The sequence below is a fragment of the Pseudorca crassidens genome, chromosome 18 (assembly GCF_039906515.1).
Source record: "Pseudorca crassidens isolate mPseCra1 chromosome 18, mPseCra1.hap1, whole genome shotgun sequence".
Taxonomy (NCBI): domain Eukaryota; kingdom Metazoa; phylum Chordata; class Mammalia; order Artiodactyla; family Delphinidae; genus Pseudorca; species Pseudorca crassidens.
Window position 1 is genome coordinate 76,333,370 of NC_090313.1, and position 20,885 is coordinate 76,354,254.

A 20,885-nucleotide genomic window follows, 5' to 3' on the forward strand; every position below is an offset into this window, starting at 1 on the left:
GGAAATGCTCGGGAGTGGCCCCGATTTCCTGCTGCCGGGGTGTCACCGGGCTTGCCCCCAACAGACTGCGGTGTACAGCGTTGGCCGGCACCCTCTGTAACGGCTGAACTGTACCCCTCCAGACTGCACCTGCAGGAGCCCTACCCATCCAGGGTCTCAGGATGGGGCTGCATTACGAGACGAGGCCTTTAACGTTCACATGAGGTCATGGGGGTGGCCCTAATCCAAGCTAACTGGGGTCCTTATGAGGAGAGGGGATTAAGACACACACACTGAGGGACGGCCATGTGAGAACACAGGGAGAAGACGGCCTTCACCTGCAAGCAGAGGAGGGAGGTCTCGGAAGGAACCAGCCCTGGAACACCTTTGCTCTGGGACTTCTGCCCTCCAGAACCGTGGGGAAATACACCTCTGTTGTTTCAACCACCTGCTGTGCAGCACTTTGCCACGGCAACATGTACATCCCCAGTCTGCTGTCTGGGAACTTGAGGGCGCGGAAGTTGGAAGAGCTGCAGTTGCTTGTGGTCCAAAGCCCCTCCCCCCAGCCCATCCAGGCCTGAGCCCAGGGTCCACTTCACGCTCCCCCAAGGGCCTTTGCAGGAGGAGCAGGGCCCAGCTACTCTCAACAGTCCTATGAGCTGAAGTTCACTGTGCTCTTGGGTTTCTGCAAGAGAGCAGTTTCTGATCATCTTGGCTGAAAGAACAAGGTTTAATTCATCACCAGCTCAGGGCAAGCCCCAGCCTACCCACCTTGGGAAGATGGCTGATGAGAACACACACTTTTTCTGTCCCCTCACACTGCCTCTCCCTTCTCTCTCATCTTTCCTTCCAGGGGCCACCTTAACTGCCCTGGGCCACAGGGATGAGCAGATGCGCGGTCCTCGTTTGGCCGCCTGACGTCCGCAGCTCCCGTGCTGGCTGCTCTCAGGGCTGTCCTCCCTGTGTGACCCACACCGGCCACGGTTCCTGCACAGAAGGCACTGCCAGGCAGCTCCGAGCCCAGCTGAAAGGGGCTCCCTGAGGCCCTCCCCGCTGGGACCCTGGTGAGATGAAGGCATACCTCCCCAGGAACTGAGGGACAGACTGGGCGCTCCACCCCGCCTCTCCTGGACCCTCTGACGTTTCAGGTCCAGAAGGTCCTCCTAGCGCTGGGGCTCGTGAGAACCTCACAGAGCCACGGACGGGAAGGGCTCTCTGAAATCATGCATCCCGGTCTCTAGCTGGGCGGCTGAGGAAACAGCCTCAGCCTCGCCAAAGGGCACAGGGCACTGTGCTGGGCAGACGTCTCTAATTCCCGCGTGGGACGGCGTATGCTTTTCTCTCTTTTTTATAATGAAATATTCAAACACAGAAACTAGTGCAGAGAACATCCACCAACCCGCTCAGCTTTAGCCAACGACAGCACCACCCTTTGGCCCTGCTGTGTCCTGCAGCCCTTCCTCCCATGTGGGGAGGGGGACATGGGGCCAAGGAGACATGTCCACCAAGAGCCCACACCTGCCCCCAGCCCAAGTATGTGAGACCTTAGAAGTCCCTGCCCGGGAACGCCCAAGCTGGCATCCAAGGCCAACCTGACCCCCTCGCTAGCTCCGTCTCCCTAGAAGTAGACCACACAGCCAGGGTCCATGCTCTGAGGCCTGGGGGGTGGCCAGAGGGTGGTTGTAGCGCGGGACGTGTGGACTGGGCTGTCCACACGCGAGTGCAGGTCCCCTGCCGGCGCAGGACAGAGCTGGGGTGGGGGTGGGGTACACAGGGCAGCTACCTTTTCCCTGTGTTAATCACTGTCTCCGGAGAATCTGGGCATCACAAGGCACTGTGGTCTTCACCCAGGTGTGTTAATCAAGGTACATGGCTATTACAACTTGCACACACTCAGACACACCCTCCACTTGTACTCTTGTACCATGTCCTGCAAGTGTTGGAAAAGTTGAAGCTAGAAAGGGGTATAACATTTACCATTTATAGCATTCTATTATCTATAGATGGTTTGAAAGCCATCTACTCACAAAGACATAGGAAAAAGTGAAGAAACACAATCAGCTATTTACTTTGGTTAATTCTGGTTAATGAGAAGAAAAAAAGGAGTACAGATTAGCACAGGGAAATGAGATTTGGGTTTATAAACAAGAGAACTCGACAAAATACTACAAACCGAATTCATTATAATGAAAGGATTACACAACCTTATGGGATTATGGGATTTATCCCAGTAACGCAAGGGTGATTCAACATACAAAAAGCAATTAATATAATACACCACACTAACAGAATGAAGGAAGAATATCAATGATCATCTAACTTAACGCAGAAAGATCATCTGACAAAATCCAACACCCTTTCATAATAAAAATACTCAGCAAACTAAGACGGGAAGGGAAGTTCCTCCACATGACAGCATTTATGAAAAACCCAGAACTGACAACATACTCAATGGTGAACGACTGAAAACTCTATGATCAAGACAAGGATGCCTGCTTTTACCACTTCTACTTAACGAATTTACTAGAAGTGCCAACTAAAGCAATTAGGCAAGATTCCAAGTTTTTTTTTTTTTTTTTGCAGAAACAAATATTTATCCTATGATTCATAGGGAATTACAAAGGGGCCCCAGATAGCCAAAACAATCCTGGAAAAGGAACACCACAGTTATAGGACTTACACTAACTTATTTCAAGAGTTAATATAAAACTACAGTAATGAAAATAGTGTGGTACTGGCATCAGGATACACATATAAATCACTAATGTAGTTAAGAGTCATACGTCTATGGTCAGCTGACTTTTGGCTAGGGTACCCAGACCATTCATAAGGAGAGGAAAGTCTGTTCAGCATATGGGTCTGGAGTAACTGGATTTCCACACTCAAAAGAATGAGGTTTGACCCCTTACCTGCAATCACATACAAAAAGTAGCTCAAAATGGATCAAAGACCCAAAATATAAGAGCTAAATGTTTACGACCTTGAATTTGGCGATGTTTCTTAGATATGACACTCAAAGCATAGGCAACAAAAGGAAAAAAATAGTTAAATCGGACCTCATCAAAAACCTTTGTGAATCAAGACATTATCAAGAAAGTGAACAAACAACCTAATCAAAAAATGGGCAGTAAAGCAATTATACTCCAATAAAGATGTTAAAAGAAAAACGGGCAGAACACCTAAACAGACATTTCTCCAAAGAAGACAGATGTCCAAAAAGCACATGAAAAGATGCTCAACATCGCTAATTATTAGGGAAATACAAATCAAAACCACAATGAGATTTCACCTCACACTGGTCAGAATGGCCCTCATCAAAATATCTAGAAACAATACATGCTGGAGAGGGTGTGGAGAAAAGGGAACCCTCCTAAACTGCCAGTAGGAATGTAAATTTGTACAACCATTATGGAGGGCAGTATGGAGGTTCCTTAAAAAACTAAATATAGAACTACCACTTGATCTAGCAATCCCACTCCTGGGCATATATCTGAAGAAAACCGTAATTCGAAAAGATACATACACACCAGTGTTCACTGCAGCAATGTTTACAGTAGCCAAGTCATGGAAGCAACCTAAGTGTCCATCGACAGAGGAAGGGATTATGATTGGTACATATACACAGTGGAATATACTCAGCCATAAAAGAGGAACGAAATAATGCCATTTGCAGCAACATGGATGGACCTGGAGATTACCATGCTAAGTGAAGTAAGTCAGAGAAAGACAAATATCTGATGCTATCACTTATATGTGGAATCTAATAAAAATGATACAAATGAACTTATTTACAAAACAGAAACAGACTCACAGATCTCGAAATCAAACTTATGGTTACCAAGGGGAAACATGGGGGGAGGTGATAGGAGCTGGGGATTGACATATACACACTACTATATATAAAACAGGTAACTAACAAGGACTTATTGGTATGGCACAGGGAACTCTACTCGATATTCTGTAATAACCTATATGGGAAAAGAATCTGAAAACGAATGGATATGTATTTATGTACAACTGATTCACTTTGCTGTACACCTGTAACTAACAACGCAGTAAATCAACTACACTCCAATAAGAATTTTTTAAAAAGGGAAAAGACAACTATAAAATGAAAGTATTTACAAACCATATAGCTGGTAAGGGTCTAGAGTCCAGAACATATCAATAATCCCAACAACTCAACAGCATAAAGACGGACAAACCAAATCAAAAACAGGCAAAGGATCTGGATACGTTATCCGAAGAAGAAACACAACGGCCCACAAGCACATGAAAAGATACTCAACATCATTAGTCATTAGGGAAATGCGGGTCAAAACCACAAAGAAATAGCACTTAACATCTACTAGGATGGCTATAAGTGAAACAAGAACAGATAATAACAGGTACTGGAGAGGATGTGGAGAAACTGGAACCCTAGCACATTACTGGTGGGTCTGTAAAATGGTGCAGCCATTGTTCTTCACTAATTTCAACATGGAATTACTGTCTCACCTAGCAATTCCACTCCTAGGTCACATTAGCCAAAAGAGCTGAAAATGGACTCAGACACTTGTACACCAATATCGAGAGCAGCATTATTCACAAAAGCCAAAAGATGAAAACAATCCAGACATCAACTGCTGAATGGATAAAGTGTGGTCTGTCCATACGATGGAAAATTATTCAGCCACAAAAAGGAACACAGTATGACACATGCACAACACGGAAAAACCTTGAGAACCTCACGGTGAGTGAAAGAAGCCAACGCTGTAGGCTGCGTCTTGCACGGTTCCATTCATATGAAATGTCTGGAACAGGCAAATCACAGAGAACGAGCATTGGTTCCCGGGGAGCGCAGGGCATCCCGGGGGTGCTCAAAGCATCCGAGGTTTCCTTTCAGGGAGACGAAAATGTTCTGGAACTAGACAGGGGTGACGATCGCACATCATCATGAAGGTACTAAACGCCACTGAACTGTACTCTTTAAAACGGTAAATCTTATACACAGGATGGATAAACAACAAGGTCCTACTCGAGCACAGGGAACTACATTCAGTATCCTGTGATAAACCATGATGGAAAAGACTGAAAAAGAATGTATATATATGTGTAACTGAATCACTTTGCCGTTCAGCAGAATTTGACACAACATTGTACATCAGCTATACTTCAATAAAATTAAAAAAAATAAAAACCAGGAGAAGGAATGGGTCCTGAATTGGAGGTAAATTCCCTCCCATCACCTGAATGGTTGGTAACGATGTCATCTTCATGGTTTATTTCTCCGATGGTGGGGGTGGAGTTCAGTGCTTGCTTTGACCTTTTTCCATCCCAGCTTAGGCATGGGTGCTGCCTGAGATCTGTCCCCCCATATGGAAGGTGCAGGTAAACACCAGTGATAGTGGTGAAAGCCCATCTCACACAGCCCCTTAAGGCAGGCTCTGCTGAGAAGCCAGTGCCTCTCCAGGGAGGTGGTTGGTGCACTCCTGTCTCAAAGAACAAGCAGCGTCAGGAAGGAGCAGAGAGCTGGCAAGCGTTACTCGCGAGAATAATAAACTTTTACGTCCGCGTTTCTGTCAGGAGGCTGTTCCTGCTAAAATCACACACGTGTAACTGGCACAGAGCAGAACGTGGAGAATAGAGCAAATAATTACAAATCTGTTTTTTGGTCTTGTCAGCAGTTACAGCTGGTAGGAATCACAGCTGACACCACAAAGCAGCCAAAAACAAATAGGTATTTTTAGAAACTTACTGTTAAATGATGGCTGGATGGTCTTCAAAACATAAATCTGACAGGTTCCTCAAGATAAAAGCGAATCAAAGTCCCCGTTCCTTCAGGTAGGGCCAGACACCTACCAGGCTATCAGACTGCTGAAATTCTAACCCACTTTTTTTCTTTAATTATTTATTTAATTTTATTTTTGGCTGCATTGAGTCTTCGTTGCTGCGTGTGGGCTTTCTCTAGTTGTGGGGAGCGGGGGCTGCTCTTCGTTGCGGTGCGTGGGCTTCTCATTGCGGTGGCTGCTCGTTGCAGAGCACGGGCTCTAGGCGCGTGGGCTTCAGTAGTTGTGGCACGTGGGCTCAGTAGTGGCTCTCGGGCTCTAGAGCACAGGCTCAGTAGTTGTGGCGCACGGGCTTAGTTGCTCCGTGGTATGTGGGGTCTTCCTGGACCAGGGCTCGAACCCGTGTCCCCTGCATTGGCAGGCAGATTCTGAACCACTGTGCCACCAGGGAAGCCCCTCTAACCCACTTTTAAAGATCCCTCGGGAATGAGGCTTCATAGCCTCAGTTGGTAACTTATGTTACTCATTATAATCTGAGCATTAGGAAATGAGAAACTTTGGGCTCAGTCATATTCCAGACCTGCCCAGGCCTCTGTAGGATGAGGAAAAAAAAAAAAAAACAAAAAACCCTCACCTTAGTTATGTAATGAGGGAAAATAGCAAGAATAAAACAAATCAGAATAGGTTTTCCAGCCTAAGATTCCAATAAGATAGGTGTTCTACCCTGAAGGTAGGAGCCCTTCATAAATTCTATTCTATTAGATGGTAGTAAATTATTCTCCCCGAGTTACCTCTGAGGTATTGGGGGGGCCATACAGGAGATGCCACCCTGGGCCCCTGAACCTTCAGGAACCGCAGAGAGCAGGCGGGGAGGAGTCCCTGTGAGCGGAGATTCCCAGAAACACCAACACAGCTGTGCGTGTCCCTCTGGAGGACTCGTCCTCAGACAGGGACCAGGTCTTACGCCTTCTCTGCGTTTTCACAGTGTCCGCCTGGCTGCGAACAGGGCACACGGTTACACACACAAAACCGCACTTGTGCTCTGCACGGCTGGTTTGGATGTGACTCACTATCTTATTCCTGTGTGACTCCATCAGTGGATCCTGCACCGCGTGTCTGTGTCTGTCCACACTGCCCAGCACTGAGCTCAGGACAGCGGTTTCCCAACAGTAGCTGAGAAAATTCCTCTTTACCAGAGAAATGCTTCTTTAAAAATGACAGAACAGGGCTTCCCTGGTGGCACAGTGGTTGAGAGTCCGCCTGCCGATGCAGGGGACACGGGTTCGTGCCCCGGTCCGGGAAGATCCCACGTGCTGCGGAGCGGCTGTGCCCGTGAGCCATGGCCGCTGAGCCTGCGCGTCCGGAGCCTGTGCTCCGCTACGGGAGAGGCCACAACAGTGAGAGGCCCGTGTACCACACACACACACAAAAAAGAACAGGGACATCATCCTCATTCTCTCCGAGAGGAGGGAAGCCCCCTCCAAATTCTGGACAACACTGTGAGCAAGAATTAAAACAGCTCCGTGGCCTTTACAGAGACAGGACGTTGTATTTAGTTAAGAAAAGAATTCAGATTGCATAGAACAGTTGGAGGACAGTCTGGCTGAGGATAGGATAGCATTCAAGGTTAACTAATTTAATACAATTCCCATTCCCAAAGTAAAAAGGTAGATTCCTGTAGTCCTTCCTGGCCTCAAGTCTCCTCCGACTATCAAAACTGGGAACTGGAGGGAAGAAAGCCCTGTCTTAGCACAGTGATTTTCTTCTCTTCTAGACAAGGCTTTGGAAAGTGGGGTAAGGGGACCATTCTGGGCGTTGGAAGAAATCTCATTCTCGTACAGTGTGGACTGGGTGATTTCTTGCCAAAAAGAAGACCAAGGAGTGGTAGTACCAAACTAGGCAGTGACTCTGACAGGAGAAGCAGCAGATCTGCAGCCTCAGAAATAGGTGGGATCTGCCTGTTGACAACCATCCCTGGCTCAGAACAGAGGTGGTGTGTATGAGGTAACTGCGCTGATTGATGGGACTGCCCAGGAAGACTTTAACAAAAAGAGGCAGGGGACACTGAAAAGATCCAAAAGCAAAGATAGGTACACGTAATCCTTTTCCGCTGTGCCTGCTAGCGATGTGGTAATGTAAGTAAACCAGTGAGCAGTGAGGTTAGGAGGAAAGTCCAAAAAAACAGAAGGTAGTAGCCACCAACTACACTGTCCTTTCACCTGAAACAGCAACTTAGGTAAAACTGGCAAAATGGCTTCTCCTGAAAATTAGAACTGCATTACTATAATCTATATACTTTTAAAAGGTTAAAAAAAAAACTTAAAAAAAAATTCCTGTCCGGAGAGACTTCTGCTTCCAAGATGGAGTTGATGTATTTTCTCTCTTCCTCCTGTTAAGTACAACTGACAACCCTGGACTCTACATGTAAAACAAATATAAAGGTGAAGATGGAGAACTGGAAAGGTGGAGATAGGAAGGAAGACCAGCTATGAACCTTGGAGCATGAGAAACCCGAGTTTTCTTTTGGCTCGTAGATTCCAGACTTGGAGCAGAAAAGCCTGGCAACCCAGAAATGCCCGGGGGCACAGCCAAAAGAGCCCAGGAAGAAAGCCCTCTTCTCTTCAGCCAAAGGAGCAGGAAAGCGGCGGCCTCGTAAGACAAAAAACTTTCAGACCATGATCACTCTACTCCAGCCAAACACCCCAGAAAAAAACTGTGGCTCCACTCCGGTCCAGCCAGCAGAGACCAAGTGGGGAGCCCAGATGTCCACCCTCACAAGGCTGCTACATGGTGCTCCAGAGCCCCTACTGAGGTGGTGACAGGGAGGCCAAATAGGAACCTGGGACTTTCATCCCTGCCAGCTGATAACGAGGCCTCTGGTACCCTGTGGCGTCAGCAGAGATGTCAGGAGATGCATGGGGAGAATGGACTTCTGTCCTTCCTCTCCTCACTGGAGCGGTATCAGAAGAGGCCTAAGGGAGAATCAGGACTTTCAGCCTTCCTCAGTAGTGACAAGGCCACACCCATACTTCTGACCCCTCCCCACCCCCTGCAGTGTCAGTGGAGACCACGTGAAGAGCAGGAATTCTCACCCCCTCTCTGCAGGCATCAGCACAGACCGAGCAGGGGATCTGGATGACCTCTACCTAGCAGGAGAGAGCCTGCCGTAAAATCCAGGGTCACATAACATGACACCCAAATGTCCAGGTTCTATGTGAAAGCTGTTATACCAAGAACCAAGAAGACCTAAAACTGAATGTAAAGAAAAATCAGTAGACGCCAATGTCAAGATAACAGATATGGTGGAATAATCTGGCCAAGACTTTAAAAACAGCCACGATAAAAATGCTTCCATGAGCAATTACGAACATGCTGAAAGCAAATGGAAAAAAAGAGGAAAGGCTCAGCAAAGAAACAGAAGGTATAAGAAGAACCAGTTGTAAATTTTGGAACTCAAAAATACAATAACGGAAATTGAAAGCTTAGTGGATGGGCTATCTTGGTGGCAGGGTAGAGGGGACAAAGGAAATAATCAGTAAACTGGAAGACAGAACAGTAGCAATGATCCAATGTGAGTAACAGAAAAAACAGCCTGAAGGAAAAATGAGCAGAGTCTCAGGGACCTGTGGGAATATAACAGGCAATATAACATTCACATCTTCAGAGTCCCAGAGGAGAGGAGAAAGAAGATGGGGCTGGAAAAGCACTCCAAGTACTAAAGGGTGAAAACTTCCCAAATTTGGTGAGAGAGCTAATCCTACAGATTCAAGAAGCCACATGAATCCTAACTAGGATAAATCCAGGCCAAGACAGCTTGTAATTAAACGTCCGAAAACTAAAGACAAAGAAAAGGTCTTAAAAGCAGCCAAAGAGAAATGACCCTTTACCTATAGTGGAAAACCAGTTTGAATGACAATGGATTTCTCATCAGAAATCACCGAGGCCAGAAGTGGCATAATATTTGTCAAGGGCTGAAGGAAAACCGTCAACTCAGTGAAAAATATCTCTCAGGAATGAAGAAGACAGCAAGACACTCTCAGATGGAAAGAACAGAGAGAGTCTGTCACCATCAAAACCACCCCATAGGGCTTCCCTATAGGGAAGGTGGCGCAGTGGTTGAGAATCTGCCTGCCGATGCAGGGGACACGGGTTTGAGCCCTGGTCTGGGAAGATCCCACATGCCGCGGAGCAACTAGGCCCGTGAGCCACAACTACTGAGCCTGCGCCTCGCAACAAGAGAGGCCACGATAGTGAAAGGCCCACGCACCGCGATGAAGAGTGGCCCCCGCTTGCCGCAACCAGAGAAAACCCTCACACAAAACGAAGACCCAACACAGCCAAAAATAAATAAATATAAATAATCCTTAAAAAAAAAAAACACCCTATAAGAATTTCTAAAGGAAGTTCTAAAAACAAAAAGGGAATAATAAAAGAAGGAGTTTTTGGAACATCAGGAAAGAAGAAAGAACATGGTAAGTGAAACTATGGGTAAATACAATGGGCTTTCCCTTTCCTCTTGAATTCTCCAAATTAAGTCTGACTAGTTAAAGCAAAAATTACATACTGTCTGATGTGGGTCTAAATATATGTAGAGAAAATATTTAAGAAAATTATAAATGTGGATGGGTTAAGAGCTATAACAGGAGGTAAGGTTTCTGTATTTCATTCAAATTGGTAATATGACAGCACCAGTACACTGTGATTATTTATGTATATATAATATAATGCCTAGAACAACCAGTAAAAAAGCTATGTTATGAGACACACTAAAAAACACAACAGATAAGTAAAAACAGAATCCTAAAAACTGTGCACATAACACACGAAAAGGAAGAAAAAAGAAAACAGAGAAATGAAAAACAGAACAGAAAACAAAAGATAAAATGGTTAACTAAGCCCCAACATATTAATAATACATTAAATATAAATGCTTTAAATATACCAATTAAAAGACACAGCCTGACAGAGTGGATCACAAAACATGACCCAGCAATGTGATATGCTACAAGATATGTCTACAAGAAACTCACTTCAAATATATTGCTATAGGAAGACGGAAAATAAAAGGATGGAAAAAGATACATCACATGAACATTAACCAAAGAAAAGCAGGAGTAACTATATTAACATCAGATAAAGTAGACTTCAGAGCAAGGAAAAATTACCAGACAGTGAAAGACATTATGTAATAACAAAAAGGTCAGTCTACCCAGAACACACAGCAATCCTAAATGTCTATGCACCAAGCAACAGAGCTGCAAAATGTGTGAAGCCAAAACTGATAAAACTGAAAGAAATAAAGTCACAATTATAGGTGAATCAGTCAGTATTCCTCTCAACGGTTGATAGTACAGATAAGCAAGGAACAAAAATCACATAATCACATCAGGTGATACAAATTAAAACCACAGAGAGCTATGATTACAGAACTATCACAGTGGTTAACATGAAAAAAAAAATAGTGACAATACCAGATGCCTGCAAGGATCTGGAAAGCTGGATCACTCAGACATTACTGGTGGAGATGTAAAGTGGTCTGACCACTAACTAGTTCCTTAAAAACACCAAACATACCACATCCTTCTGAATATACTAAAACCACTGAATTTACACTTTAAAAGGTGAAGTTTATGTATTTGAATTGTATCTCCAAAAAATAAAAGATAAGCCTGGGCTAACGTGCAGCCCGAGTTGCCAGTCCACAGAATTGTGACCTAAATAAATGGTGGTTATTTTTTTTAACGGAAAAAAAATACCGAAATATGCAACTACCATAAACCCAGCAATTGCACTCCTGAACATGTATCCCAGAGAAAAGACTTAACGTTCATGCAAAAACTGGTACACACATGCCTATAAGAGCTTTATTCATAATAGCCCCAAACTGGAAACCCAGATATCCTTCAACAGGTGAATGGTTTAACAAAGCTTGGTACACAACATACCACTCGACAACTAAGAGGAAGAAAGTACTGATACACGTAACAAGGCGAATCAGTCTCTAGAGAACTATGCTGTGTGAACAGAGGTCACTACCAGAAGGTTACATACTGTATGATTCATTTACGTGACATTCTTGAAACAACAACATTATAGAAATAGAGAACAGATTAATGACAAAACTGTAGAAATAAGAGAACAGATTAACAGTTACCCAGAGCTAAGCAGAGGATGGACAGTAGATGCGGCTATAAAAAGACGACATGAGAAACCTTGTGGTGACGGATATGTTCTGTACCCTGACTGCATCCATGTCCGTTTCCTGGTTGTGAAACCGTTCTCCAGTTTTGCAAGATGTTACTATTGGGGGAAACTAAAGAGTACATGGGATTTCTCTGTATTTCTTATAACTGCATGTGAAGCTGCAATTCTCTCCAAATAAAAAGTTTAAATGAAAACAAAAATCCTTCTCAGTTTTAGGCATTCGCCTCTGTTTCGTGTTTGTCTGCAGTTATCCTTTGTAAAGAAGGATACGTCTCAGAGCGGCGTTAGAGTGGTGGGAGGCCTTCCTCCAGCCCCTGCTGGGACTGCCCCAGAGAGAGGCCGGCCACCTCCGCAGAGCCGTCTGACCTCATTAGCGAGCAGGCAAAGTCGACTTTGAATGACAGCCCCAGCACATATGGAAACCATTCCCGCATCCCAGGACTTGCAGTGAGGTAGGAGGCTCCTCTCGAACGGAGCTGAGCTCCGTGGCCCAGTCGGAGAGCCCATGGAGAGGTCAGGTCAGAGTCATGGGGCTGTTAGGAACAGATAAATTAGCAGGGGCACCTGGCTGACCCAGAGAGGCCTCGGGGAACGGCCGTGCGGGTGGGTTGAGAAGCCCCAGGTGTAATGGAACAAGCCAGGGATGGTCCGGGCTCAGTGCGTTTCCTGATGGGCCATCTGGGGAAAGGACAAGCCCGAACAGGACCACAGCGGTGAAGCGCCATGCTAATCAGGAAGATGCAGCTTTACGAGCAGAAAGTTCTGTTAAAGTTCTGTTTCCACCCATTGGACTGGCCTCTTACCTACTCAAAATCATACGCTAAAGGACCCAGGCTTCCTTTCAAACCCAGCTTCCCACCAGCCCTCCCCTCCCTCCCTGCTCCAGCCGCATGGCCTTCTGGCCAATCCTGGAACACACTTTCCTGGGGTGGATAGCTTCCCACCCCAGGGCCTTTGCACTGCTTTCTCTCTGCCTCCCAGGCGGCTCCCTCCCCCAGTTCACTCAGAGCAGCCCCTGCACCGGTCACAGGAGAATCCTCTCCTCTCTCTACACCGTTCCCTGCTTTATCTTCATCCCACTTTTCCCTAAGTTTAGGAATTGAAATCTCAGGACACGTGATCACGAACGGCCGACTGGGCTTGAAGCGACGGCCAGTCAACGTCTCCTTGCTTTGCTTCCCCTCCTCCGGGTACAAGTCTCTCCCCAGCTCCACTTCCGTTCGCTGCTGCCCGACTCAATTGCTTTTTGCTCAAATAAACTCTTAAATTTTTAAAATATGCTTCAGTTTTCCCTTTTTGTAGGACAGTCTGCGAATGTGATGAAGGGAAGACAAGAGAGCTTGGGAGGCTGGAAAGAATGTTTATAAAAAGGCAGCAGTGGGCTTCCCTGGTGGCGCAGTGGTTGAGAGTCTGCCTGCCGATGCAGGGGACGCGGGTTCGTGCCCCGGTCCGGGAAGATCCCACGTGCCGCGGAGCAGCTGGGCCCGTGAGCCATGGCCGCTGAGCCTGCGCGTCGGGAGCCTGTGCTCCGCAACGGGAGAGGCCACGACAGTGAGAGGCCCGCGTACCGCCAAAAAAAAAAAAAAAGGCAGCAGTGATTCCTGAGGTGTTTGATGGTTACAGGTAACAACTGGAGGATGGACTGATGTAGTGCAGGGTGCTGGAGAGAAGCCCTGGGAAGCTGAAGCCGCGTAGCAAGGGTGGATTTTGAACAGTGAAGCCTGTTGGGCTGGAGTCTTAATTTCCCGAGGGAATAGCTGGCAGCTGTGTCACGTAAAATACTGAAAATTAAACGTGCCTTGACAAAGTAGCCAGTATATGAAGGTTAAGACGTGGGGATAAGGACTTAACAGTATTTTTTAAATCAGTTAAATTCCTTGAATGTGAACTTGCCCTTAAATGAGAAATACAATTTGCCTATTAAAGCTTCAGAAGATTTGAAGCTAGTTTGAAACCACTGGTGTCTCTCCTGACAGTTATTTTGTTTGAAAGTAGCAAACTTTCTAGTAGGCCCATGAAGCTGCAAATTAATTACAGTAGAATAACTTTCCCCTACCATTGCCGCTCTTTTCCTAGCATCCCCTCCAATATGCACAGGGTCTGGGTCTGGGCAATAAACACCTGACTTGACCAATTTCAAATCAGCGTCCAAACAAACAATAATTCAGAGCTGGCCAAGAGGTCCCCCGACTCAGTTCTTGAAGTAATTAAAGAAAGATGAGCTTCTCTACCGGTTAACCGCCTGAACGCTAATTAAAGACAGTAAGGGTTGAGGTGCAGCCTGTCCTCTGTTCTCGGGCATCGCAGGCAGGTGCTCCGGGGAGGGAGGGCTCCCGGGAGGCCAAGGATGCGGTGGACGCAGGGCCACGGCCGCTGCCTCCCTGCTGATCTGTGGGAAGGGCAGTGAACCCTCCCGATACGAACGACTGAGGACGCCCTGCAGTCAACCTCAGGTGTGTGTTTACAGGACTTCAGGCCACGGGCGAGCCACTCCTTGTTCAGCCCAGCCCGTGGAGAGAGCTGGAGGACCTCAAGAAATTGGCTTTTAAACAACAACACTTGATTCATGGTCTTGAGGTGCCTAAAGCCCGTTCTGGAACCAGGTGGGGCACGGAAAGGAGCCGTCACGACGGGGGGATGCGCTCGTGGTCCTGAGTCCCCCGGACTCCAGCTGGGCCACCGCCGGCACGTGGGAGAATCTCCTTGAGTCCTCCTTCACCGTACCCCCGTGGAGGAGGGGACAGTGGCAGCAAGTCCTGGGGAGACTCAGGAAGAGCCACGAGCTGCGCCCCCTTTCGGATGACTGTGCTCCACGTGGGACGCAGTACAGGGCTGCAGCGACTGGGGACGGGGTGAGCGCGGGGTGAGCCCCGGTCTGTCCCCAGCCCTGCGCAGGTGCTGGAGCCCAGCATCTCCACGCTCGGGGCACAGGTGGCATCCGAGCCGTGTGACCTGCTCCGGGTCTCGGCTGGGCCCCCCTCACTCACTACCGGGGGACAGGTCTCCAAAACCCGGCGCAGCTGCTTTGGAGTTGGGGCTGACACTGCATTTTCCAGAATCCCCTCTGGGTACTTGCAACTTTGTTTCCTGTGGCCAAGCAGCTGGGCTAAATACCTAAAGCCTCTCTTAAAACACGTGTGCATCACCCAGAAAACACTGAACCCCATCCTCCTCTGCAGAAGGTGGCTGTAAACAGTGGGCTCAGCTCAGCCGCGAGAAGACAGCACGTGTGCGGTCGTGCTCAGCTGAGGCCACGCCTGCAGGGACTAAGATAAAGAATAACCATGTGGCACAGGCAGGAGCTAGTAGGAGGCACAGGGCCTCCTATTTGGGGGTCGGCTGTTGAGCGTTAAGGTAAACGGAAAGGGGAACTTCACCTGCAGCTCTCTTGTGCCATTTGAAGGCTGTCCAGATGGGGGTCCAGGCGACAGGAGGCGTGACTCCACCTCTACCTGGCGGGTGGCCCAGGTGCGACCAGGCAAAGCCTCAAGGCCACTCTGGGCCTCATCTTTAAAGAAGTGTCTTCACGGTGCAGGCGGGGTCGAGGCAGCCCCCACACAGATGTCGCCAGGCCTACATTCACTACTTTTAAAGCAGGGTTTTCTGGAAACCAATAAGCACACGGATAGGTGGCACCAAAGGGCACCCCCTGTGAGGCCCTGTCTTCCTCCAGCTAGGAGAGGTGCTAAGCCTAGCCGGGATTTCTGGCAAACCATCGCTTTCAAAATAAGATGATTGGGCTTCCCTGGTGGCGCAGTGGTTGAGAGTCCGCCTGCCGATGCAGAGGACACGGGTTCGTGCCCCGGTCCGGGAAGATCCCACATGCCGCGGAGTGGCTGGGCCCGTGAGCCATGGCCGCTGGGCCTGCGCGTCTGGAGCCTGTGCTCCACAGCGGGAGGGGCTGCGGCGGTGAGAGGCCCGCGTACCACAAAAAAAAAAAAAAAAAGATGATTGTCTCCATCATCGCTGACTCACGCTTTCCATTTTGAAGAGCTCTCACTGAAAAGATTCACCTGGATCCCACAAGGTGCGGCTGTCCTGACAGGTCTGGCTGGATTACCGTAGTCTCGGTACCCAGCAGTCTGTGGGAAGATTCACGGCAAGTGATGTGGGGACAGCATGTGAAAGCTGTGTTGAACACGGGGTGTGGGAGAGGGAAACATGTTTCCCTTTTCTTTCCCAATGGGAAGAAAACCCCTTTGGAGTATGAATTTTTTAAAGAATGCATTGAAAGTTTGAAATTAATTCTTCATATATTATTACCTGGACTCTCTTTGGGTCATCCATAAAGATTATGAAATAGCAACTAAAAACCATGATCTATCTCCAGGGTTTGATCCCTGTACTTCCTGAGTGAATACACCACACAGGAGAATGCTGACATCTCAGGGTATGTGCATCTCTGCCTCTGGGAAGCGATGCTATTTTTCTAAGATAAGGAGTAACACCCATCGACAGATGAGTGGACGAAGATGTGGTTCATATATATACAGTGGAATATTACTCAGCCATACAAAATGAAACAACGCTATTTGCAGCAACATGGATGGGCCTAGAGATGATCATACTCGGTGAAATAAGTCAGAAAGAGAAAGACAAATACGATATATATCACATCACTTATATGTGGAATCTAAAAAACGGACACAAATGAACTTATTCACAAAACGGAAGTGGATCCACAGACACAGAAAACAAACTTACGGTTACCAAAGGGGAAGGGTTGGGGGGAGGGATAAATGAGGAGTCTGGGATTAACAGATACACACTACTATATATAAAATAGATAACCAACAAGGACCTACTGTAGAGCACAGGGAGCTTTACTCAATACTCTGTAATGACCTAAATGGGAAAAGAATCTGAAAAAGAATACATACATGTACACGTATAACTGGATCACTTTGTTGTACACCTGAAACTAACACAACGTTGTAAATCAGCTGTACTCCAGTATAAAATAAAAATTTAAAAAAAGGATAAGAGCCTTCAGGGTGTTGTTGAATCCCCTAAAAATCTAATGCAGAGCTGACCGGCGGGGGGACGGGGCGCGGCTTCCATCAGATTATCAGAGGCCCGAAGGAGACGTGCCATTGTTAGCCCGACACCCATTTCTTCCCTCCCCCACTGAGAGACACCCCAGCTTCCCACACGGATGGATCCTGCTGGTCCAGGACTAGCCACCGTCCACCACAGAATTTTCCTGAATGTAGGACTGGCTCAGGATGGTCCCGTCAAGGAGAAGAGGAGCTTGTTAACTGGTTTTCTGGAAAAAGCTCTCCGTTCCCCATTGGTTGAGAACAAAGTTGCACATGTGGTCACGACAGCGTTCAGGGCAGAGTGAGTATAAAGCGTTGGTGCAAAGTGAAAGTGAGACAGGCTGGGACCTGGGACCCCTGGCTGCCATGCTTGCACCTGGACACACCTCTCTGAGCAACAAAATACAAAGAAACCATATGGGACTAAAAATAACTGCATGCATGAGCAGTTGGGGCAAACTAAGGACAACAAGATACAAAAAGACCAAAAATCCCAACTGTCAATCCTGAAAAGCCGAGCGCAAAAGCAGGGTGCTGCGCGTGCCCCCTGCACTCAACACCACCAAAGGGGCGGGCAGACCACCTAAGCCACGCCTCCAGCCCGACCCCTGGACACACCCCTACCTTCTCTCCATATAAGGAAGAAGTTCGCCCCTCCCTCGGGGAGTGAGCAAGGGCACCTGTGCTTATTCTCGCTCCCTGCCCCCACGGCTGCAGCAGGGGCCCCCAGTAAAGCCCCGCCTGAATTTCTTGTCTGGACTCCGATCAATTTCTGTCGATTGGGGAAGGCCAGGAACCCTGGCCGGTATAAAAAGGATGGAAAGAAACCGGGTCCTTGATGACATTCCTGGCTAGGGATCTACCACCCAGGGCTGCCCTGCAGCAGGACGGCACATGAGGCGAGTCAGGGACTTTGCCCATCCTGACGGGGCCTCTGTTGTCTGCAAGTGAAGCAGCTCTACTGACATTGAGAGCTCTTGTTCCAAAATAGCTAAGAACCACTGGCCCAAGGACAGATTTAAGGAACCAAGAGTGTCTGCTCAGGAGAGAGCAGGGAGAGTGAATTGAAGGGACAGGGGTGACAGAGAGATGGAACTTGGCCTTTCATTCTTGACCTTGTGACCTTGAGGTACACCTAGCAGTTATTTTTTAAAGCACACTTTCGGATGTAATCTGTAATAGTAATCTGGGTTTTATCACCCTCTCCGTTCCTGTAAGCAGCATATATTATCTCTACTCGCTGAATAGACGCATTAGGTCTTGCCTGAGGGGACCACGTTCCCCACGAGAGCGTGCCATGAACCCCCCAGGGCTGGAGGGCAGTTCACCGTCAGCCCAGAGGGCAGCGCTGTGAGTCTGCACGGGAGGCTGCTTCGTGCTACTCTGCAAGGCCGTTACTAACCTACGATTTTCTTTTCTCCTCAAAAGTGGTGTGAGGCCACTATAAGAAAACCTTCGTGTACTGGAAGTTGTTCTAGGGTGGGGTTGAGGGGTGACCTTCAAACACTCTGGGGTGAAATATGCATGTCCCAGGACAGCCCTGCTTAGGGGAGGAATCCTGGGGACATACAAACTTTGTGTCTGCATGAACACACTGCACAGACCCGGATGAAGGAAGGTCAGGAGTCTCTGACTCACAGGATCTCAGTCTACAGCTGTTTCTGGTAAGCGAGGCCTTCAGTGGCTCCCTGTGGCCGCATCACAGGTCACGTGATTTGGCCCTTACCTACCGATCCAACCTAACTTCTCACCACCGTGCTGGGCTCTCAGCCCTTCGTACTGAACTTTTCACTGTGCCCGGATAACGCGTTCCATCTATTGAGTCGTTTCCCTGCAGCCAGAATCCCCTTGCCCCGCTTCACCCCCTGGTAACAAATTTTAGTTTGCACTGCATCTCCTGGCAGTCTCACCATCGCTGTGTTAAAACACTTCTCCTCTGTATTCCTGTTCTCCGGCTACTCATCTGCCATCATTCCATTACGCTATTTTTCAACTGCCCGGGATGATCTCTGGCAAAATGCAAGGACTCAGTATATGCTCTTGCCTGGATTAGTATCACCATGAAGGCGTCTCCGGGTGAGCAAACACATGAGCAACGCTGTGGGGAAAACTCTCAGAAGCTCTACTTTTATCCAAGCCGAGCCCTGGAGATTAGGAGGAAATCGCACCAAGGTTCCATCAGAGAAACCCCTTTTTATAATGTGATCTTGAACAATAGGATATATGCCCACTCACAGGCCTTTGAAAAACATCAGGATACTACTTGCTCAGCAGATGTTTTGTGCAAAACGTTTGTAAGAGTTTGCACATAAATGGTAATGGTTTATAGAAGAAAAAAAATTAAGGGAGTATTATGTCCTGCACTGCTCACAGATGGTTGACCCAAACTTTTGCGAGAACAAATTATAAACTTCACTGTAAACTCTAGGGTTGGTTTTTCTGCTGTTACTTCATTTTCTTTTGTTGTTCCTATAAATGGTAGAAAATAGATGTTCTGTTGCACAGCAAAGGAAGCCATTGACAAAATGAAAAGACAACCTACTGAGTGGGAGAATATATTTGCAAATGATATGAATGATAAGGAGTGAATATCCAAAATATATAAACAGCACACACAACTCAATATCAAACAACAAAGAACCCAATTACAAAATGGGCAGAAGACCTGAACAGACATTTTTCCAAAGAAGGTATGCAGATGGCCAACAGACACAGGAAAAAATGCTCAACACTGTAATCATCAGGGAAATGCAAATCAAAACCACAGTGAGCTATCACCTCACCCCTGTTAGGATGACAGTCATTCATCAAAAGGACAATAAGTAACAAGTGCTGGTGAGGGTGTGGAGAAAAGGGAACACTTGTGCACTGTCGGTGGGAATGTAACTTGGTGCAGCCACTATGGAGAACAGTATGAAGGTTCCTGAAAAAATTAAAAATAGAACTACCATACGACCCAGCAATCCCACTATTGGGTATATATCCAAAGGAAATGAAAAGACTAATTAGAAAAGATAAATGCACCCCAATGTTCATAGAAGCATTATTTACAATAGCTAAGATATGGAAGCAACCTAAGTACCCACCAACAGATGAGTGGATTAAGAAGATGTGATGTACACACACACACACACACACACACACACACACAATGAAATACTACTCAGCCATAAAAAGAATGAAATTGTGTCATCTGAAGCAACATGCACGGACCTAGAGAATATTATGCTTAGTGAAATGAGTCAGAGAAAGACAGATACTGTATGATATCACTTATATGTGGAATCTAAAAAATAATACAAATGAATGTATACAGCAAAACAGAAACAGACTCATAGATACAGAAGACAATCTAGTGGCTCCCGGTGGGGGGGGGGGAGGGGATTAAGAGACACAAACTACTATGTATAAAATAAATACGCAACAAGGATATACTGTCCAGCACAGGGAATTATAGCCATTATCTTGTAATAACTTTAAATGGAGGAGTCTATAAAAATATTGAATCACTCTGTTGTACACCTGAAACTAATATTATAAATCAACTATACTTCTTCAATAAAAAAATAGAAATCGATGATCTTTTGTGGTTCTTGTAAATGGTAGAGGTAGATGAGAAATGCTGGCTGAGTACACGTGTGTATGCGTGTGTACCTAATATGTGTATCAATCTGTCGTTAGGTAGGTGAAAGTATTTGCTGCTGACATGAACACGAAAGCAGCACAGAATGTCCAAAGGGATCAACGGCAGGTGCATCTCCAAGCCTACATGCTACGTCTACTGACGTCATAGGCTGGGCACGCTCCAGCAGGGCTATAAACGAACAAAACTCAGAAACCATGAGACCTCTGCAGAGTAGAAGCTGCCGCGTTCAAGAAAGAAACAAAGGCAGGG

General features: G+C 47.0%; 1 protein-coding gene across 2 annotated transcripts in view; it reads right to left on the reverse strand.

The window, feature by feature from the left end:
- ATP8A2 (ATPase phospholipid transporting 8A2) overlaps positions 1–20,885 on the reverse strand; it is a 526,913-nt gene that overhangs the window by 12,655 nt on the left and 493,373 nt on the right. The gene's annotated exons all lie outside the window — the stretch shown is intronic.